The sequence below is a fragment of the Lepidochelys kempii genome, chromosome 14, assembly GCF_965140285.1.
Source record: "Lepidochelys kempii isolate rLepKem1 chromosome 14, rLepKem1.hap1, whole genome shotgun sequence".
NCBI lineage: Eukaryota > Metazoa > Chordata > Testudines > Cheloniidae > Lepidochelys > Lepidochelys kempii.
The window spans coordinates 24,485,173-24,490,515 of record NC_136393.1 but is presented as its reverse complement, the minus strand read 5'-3'; the positions used below and the strand labels follow the sequence as shown (position 1 = coordinate 24,490,515).

At 48.3% G+C, this 5,343-nt stretch overlaps 1 non-coding gene across 1 annotated transcript; it reads right to left on the bottom strand.

Moving 5' to 3' along the window:
* Positions 1-379: 379 nt before the first annotated feature.
* Positions 380-451, bottom strand: TRNAQ-CUG (transfer RNA glutamine (anticodon CUG)). Its single transcript has one exon. It is a non-coding gene; the product is annotated as a tRNA-Gln (tRNA).
* Positions 452-5,343: the final 4,892 nt, after the last annotated feature.

Here is a 5,343-nt window from a genome sequence, read left to right as displayed (position 1 = left end):
ACACAGAACAAGATGCTCCCTGCCCCCAAGCAGCTTACGATCTCATGCGTCTGTGCCCTTTATGGGTTTGGTTTCCAGGGCTATTCTGGCAAAGGAGATTCCTGGCTGGAACATTCACCAAAACAGCACATTTTAAGAAGAGGAACTGGAGCATCAAGTCAGTTACAACCAATTCCGGTTTATGCCAGGAAGGTCAACTATGGATGGTGTTTGCAAGCTGAATATTGCAGGAAAGGTATAGGGAGAAACATAAGGAATTGCATTTTGTATATATCAGACTCTCACAGACATGCACAAGCATAATTCAGCAGTAAATCATAGAATATCAGGGCTGGAAGGGACCTCAGGAGGTCATCTAGTCCAACCCCCCCAAAGGAACAGGTTCCACCGAGATTTGAACTCGGATCGCTGGATTCAGAGTCCAGAGTGCTAACCATTACACCATGGAACCACCTTGTGGTAAGAAGGAGCTGTGGCAATCATGAGCTATTCACTGTGAAGGCAGCTCTACATCAAGCACAAGTCCTAACTCCGTTTTTATTTGTGATTGTAACAGACATCGTGACGCAGGAGGTTAGAAGAGAGAATCCATGGAGTATGCTTATGCTGATGATATTATGTTGTGCCATGGAGATAAATACAAACAGGAAAGGGACCTAGAACAAGGGAGGGCTGCATTAGAAGGAAATGCGTTCATATCAGCTGATCACAGATGGAATACATTCAATGCTTTGTAGAGAGGGATCATGAAAAGCTAGTAAAATTAGATAGTTTTAAAGCCTGTGCAACAATTCAAATACCTCATTCAGCATTGAGCTATGACAGGAATGTGGATGGTAGGAGCCACATGAAGTGCACGTATTGTAAATGGAGATGGTTGATGGGAGTTCTCTGCGATAAAAATATGCCAAGTAAACTAAAGAGCAAAGTGTATAAGACCATGTTTAGGTCAGCCACGGTGTAAGGGTCAGAATGCTGGCCAATGTGGAAGAGACAAGAACAACTACTTCACACTGCTAAAATGAAAATGTTCTGGTAGATGCTGGGTAAGATGAGAACTGATAGGCTACACAATGAAATGATGTAATGATGGATTAGCCTCCATCACAGAAAAGTTGAGGGAGTATCTACTGACATGGCTGGGTCATGTGAGATGATGACACACGGGATATGTTGGTCAGAGAGTACAAGATCTGGTAGTCACGGGCCAAAGACTCTAAAGAAGATCCAAAGAAAGGTGGTTTAAGACACCGAAGGAGGACATGAAGAAGATGTGAACTTGGAAGAGGCACTCAGCAGGAGTGCTTGGAGACACTGAACAAGAGTCACCCACACAGACAGAGGACAGAGCAAAGATGAAGAACAACTGCATAGACATAGGATGCAGAAACATACCATGTGACCTATGCCCAAATCAAAATGGCTCGAATTTTGAATGTGGATTGTTCTCAGCTAAGAGCTTGCAAACAAACGACAGCCCAAGACCTGTTCACAGAAATTCTATGGTGAGCAATATCATCAATGTGAGAAAATCACAATCTGTCCATGGACAAATTGTGAACAGGAGAAGAAGAACAATGTGCCAAATAAATGACTTACTGTGAATTATTCACCCAGATCTGTGTTTTAGAGGTTTTATTTCATATTGCACATTGAGATTTATGGATAACAAGAAAACCCAGAGAGTGAGGAGAGCCAATGGTAACAGGAGAGCTATTTAACACTCCCAATCTCTGACTAATCGGGTTTAGAAAGAGACTCCCCTAGGGACAGATTTTCCCACCTCTGCCTACTGCAGGGTTTCTTACACTTTCCTCTAAAGCTTCTGGTGCTGGCCACTTTCAGAGACAGGGTGTTGGCTGGGCTAGCTGGGCCTGAGCCAGTCTGACAATGCCTATGTTCTGGTGAGACCAAGAAATCCTGGCGAGGCAGGCCCAAATGCTTGTTTGTCCTGCTCTGTGCAGGGAAACCCCCTTTCCTCACAGGTCAGGGGTTTTTTAGGATCACTGGAAAACCAAGAGATGCCATTTTGCAGAGCTTATTGACTCCCTCCCTGTGGAGCTGAGCTCCCAAGGGGTCCAGTTCTGCAACCCTTACTCACCTTATGTACTATTTAGTGCTGCGACTAAGCCCATTGAGCCAACAGGGTAAATTCTGCTCTGTGTCAGAATGGCAGAAAGGAATCCATGCTTTGCAGGGGCGTGTTTGCAGATTAGCTCCACCCTGGGGGCAGCCATGCCATGCTGAGGGGCTCCAGGTAACTGGACCCTGAAGCTTCTAAGCTCTGAACCTCAGTCTAGCCGCATATCCCTCTGGGACATAACTAACCCCAGAGCCTTGGGTGAGTGGAGTTTGGACTCTGGTGATCTCCACATCTGGGTGTGTTTGCAGTTCCCTGGGCTCTTTTACAGGTAAGTACATGTTGTGTTTATTTCTCCTCAGTTTTGTATGGAATCTGAATTGTTCCCGAAAGGTAGCTCTTTGGGCTTTTCCTTGCTGTTGTCTGCCCCTCCTTCAACAGAGCAGCTAAAGTCAGCTAGTTACCTTGGAACTGTCGACATATAAATAATAGTGGGTATTTGATATTTCACCACTGTCTTGAGACAACCTTGGAATCTTCCTGACACATTTGCTTTGAGAAAATGCTGTGGCATCTCTCTGGTTTGATTGAATAGCTCTCCTGAAGGCAGACAAGGAAATCAGACGATGAGACCCTTTGAAGTCAGCTCAGTTTTGGAACAAATGAGTTGAGTGGGTGAGTTGTGTACAGAGATCGATCTCTCTTTGCAGATTGCCAGGTGGCATGGATGAAATGTTGATAAGGTCACCGAGCCCAAAGATGAAAAGGAGAAACTGGGAAGAAAGTTCTCATGACACAAACTAGCAGAGCTCAGCCTATTACATAGAGAGCACACGGACAGCTGATCATAATGAAAGTTTATATAATCAATAAAAAGGAGTACTTGTGGCACCTTGGAGACTAACCAATTTATTTGAGCATAAGCTTTCATGAACTACAGCTCACTGCATCTCACGAAGTGAGCTGTAGCTCACAAAAGCTTATGCTCAAATAAATTGGTTAGTCTCTAAGGTGCCACAAGTACTCCTTTTCTTTTTGAGGATACAGACTAACACGCTGCTACTCTGAAACCATATATAATCATTATAGCTTGCATGACAGGCAAACAGTGTGGGCATGGGCATACATGCTAGTGGGGCAGGATGGCCTGGGGTTTAGGTCACTACTGTAGGATTTGGATGACCTGGGATCATGTCCCTGCTCCACCACAATCTTTCTCTGTCACCTTGAGCAAGTCACGCACTCTCTCTGTGCATTTGCAAAATGGGGGTAATGTCCCTCCCCTACCTCACAGGGGTGTGGGGTGTCAGATACTAGGGTGATTCGGGGGGCAGATAAGAACCTAAGCTGACCAATCAGACCAGGATGCTGAGCATACAGTTACATGGTGGTTTGGGTGCATTGGCCTGAAGATGTCCTTTTGTTTTAAGTGAACTTAGCACTGGCACAAAGTGCCTGATAGCCTCGAAACAGATATCACACAGGCAAGACTGCGCAGCTTCCCCCCACTGCCTGTCAATGTGTCTGCAGGGATCATCTCTGCCTAAAGAGGGTAGTTTAGTTTCTGGACTGTTCGCTCCTTGGCCTTGCCACTGGGACTGAGAATTGCAACAGTGGCTGGAGCCGATGTCCTCTGGGAACTGGGGTCAGGAGGAAATTTCTAACCATGAGACAATATTGCAACATGTGGGGCTTACACCTGCTGCTGCATAAGCACTGGCCATTCTTGGTGACAGGCTGCTGGAGTAGACAGGCCGTTGACCAGCTCTGCAGAGCCCTGTCATTTCCACAGCAGCGGACGGAAGCTGCATACCCTCAGACTCCTGAAACCCCTCGCAGCCCTAGCTACCATCTCCCATCCCAAAGGACAGCCAGCACCTGCTGCAGCCTCACTTCTCTCCGACGCAGTCTGGGCTTCCCATGTCGCTAGGTGACAACTTGAAAGCGGAGCCTTTAGAAATGCTAAGTGGCGCGAGGAGTGAGAGCACGGTGTGTTCTGTGAACAAGCCTCCCTCCCCGTCGCCGGCGCTGGGGAAAGCAGAGCGGTGCCACGTCTCACGCACAGCGAGGCCAGGCTTCTGCAGCATCCCATTCCTCAAGGAAGACAACAGTGCAGCGAGGAGAGGAGAGCGCTGGATTAATCACAGAGTGAGGCCTCAAAGCAAGTCCCCTTGGCCTACAGTTCCCTGGCTGTGCTGGGTCCATTTGAACCTCGAGTCAGGACTGGGCTAAAGGAAGAGGAAGGAGAATCAAGCTGTATCTAGTCAGTTCAGCAATGAGAAGGGAAGGTGATGACTAGAGCATTGAAGGGGGCAGATGTAGAGCAGCTTGTGAATACTGTGCCTAGCACCCCAGTTCTCTTGTCATGTAATTGCACGTCCCTGGCCAGCATCAGTCAATGCACTGGCTGTTCTGCAGCCCAGACCCAAGACTGTAACCAGACCCCTTATGATCTGTAGGCAACTGTTGATCCAGGCGGAGCCAGTCCTTTCTCTGCCTGGTGTCCCTCCACATGGCCTGGGCGTCTCAGTGACAAGACGTTTCATTTTTCTCTTTGAGGTGTGGATCCCCTCTCAGGAGTGATCTGGAGTGATGGTAACACAAGGCTCCATGTTCACTGTCCACCAGGGACTGCAGAGCAAACATGCTCCATTTACAAAGAGAAGATGGTTTCTTCCTCAGGCTGCCAACTCATCTGGGATGTGAGAGTCCAGCTTATGCTTCTCACATGTCCCTGCGGAGCTTACACACTCCAATATCCCACCCTCCTGACACCTGTGCAGCCCCATCGCCTTCGGGGGTGGGGTGGGGGGGAGTTTGCACAGGCATAAGTGGCGGAGAGCTAGCAGTGCTGAGGATGCAGTGGGGAGGGCTGATGAGATGGAAGGGAGTCATCTGTCTCCTTCGGTGAGCTCTACAGCTTGGGGAACTTCGTCTGGTTACTACGGTGAGCAGCCAGGACTCTGAGACATGCAGGGAGTGAGGGGGGAGGGGGCAGAGTAGAGCTGGACTGTAAATGAGGAACTGGATGGAAGGGATGAATGGTGGGAATTGGATAGAGAGCAGGCATGGGAGGAGGAGAGGAAGTGAAGAGACTGGAGCCTCTCTGTGTGATTCCTACCCTCCCAGTAGAGCAGTGCAGCAAACAAATGAACCAGTGGGAACCTCCCCATGGCTGAGCTACTAGGAGCTGTGGAAACCTGTCTCATGTGGCTGCAGCTGCTCCTTGCGGCTCTCTATTTTCTTCCCTTCCCAGGTTATGT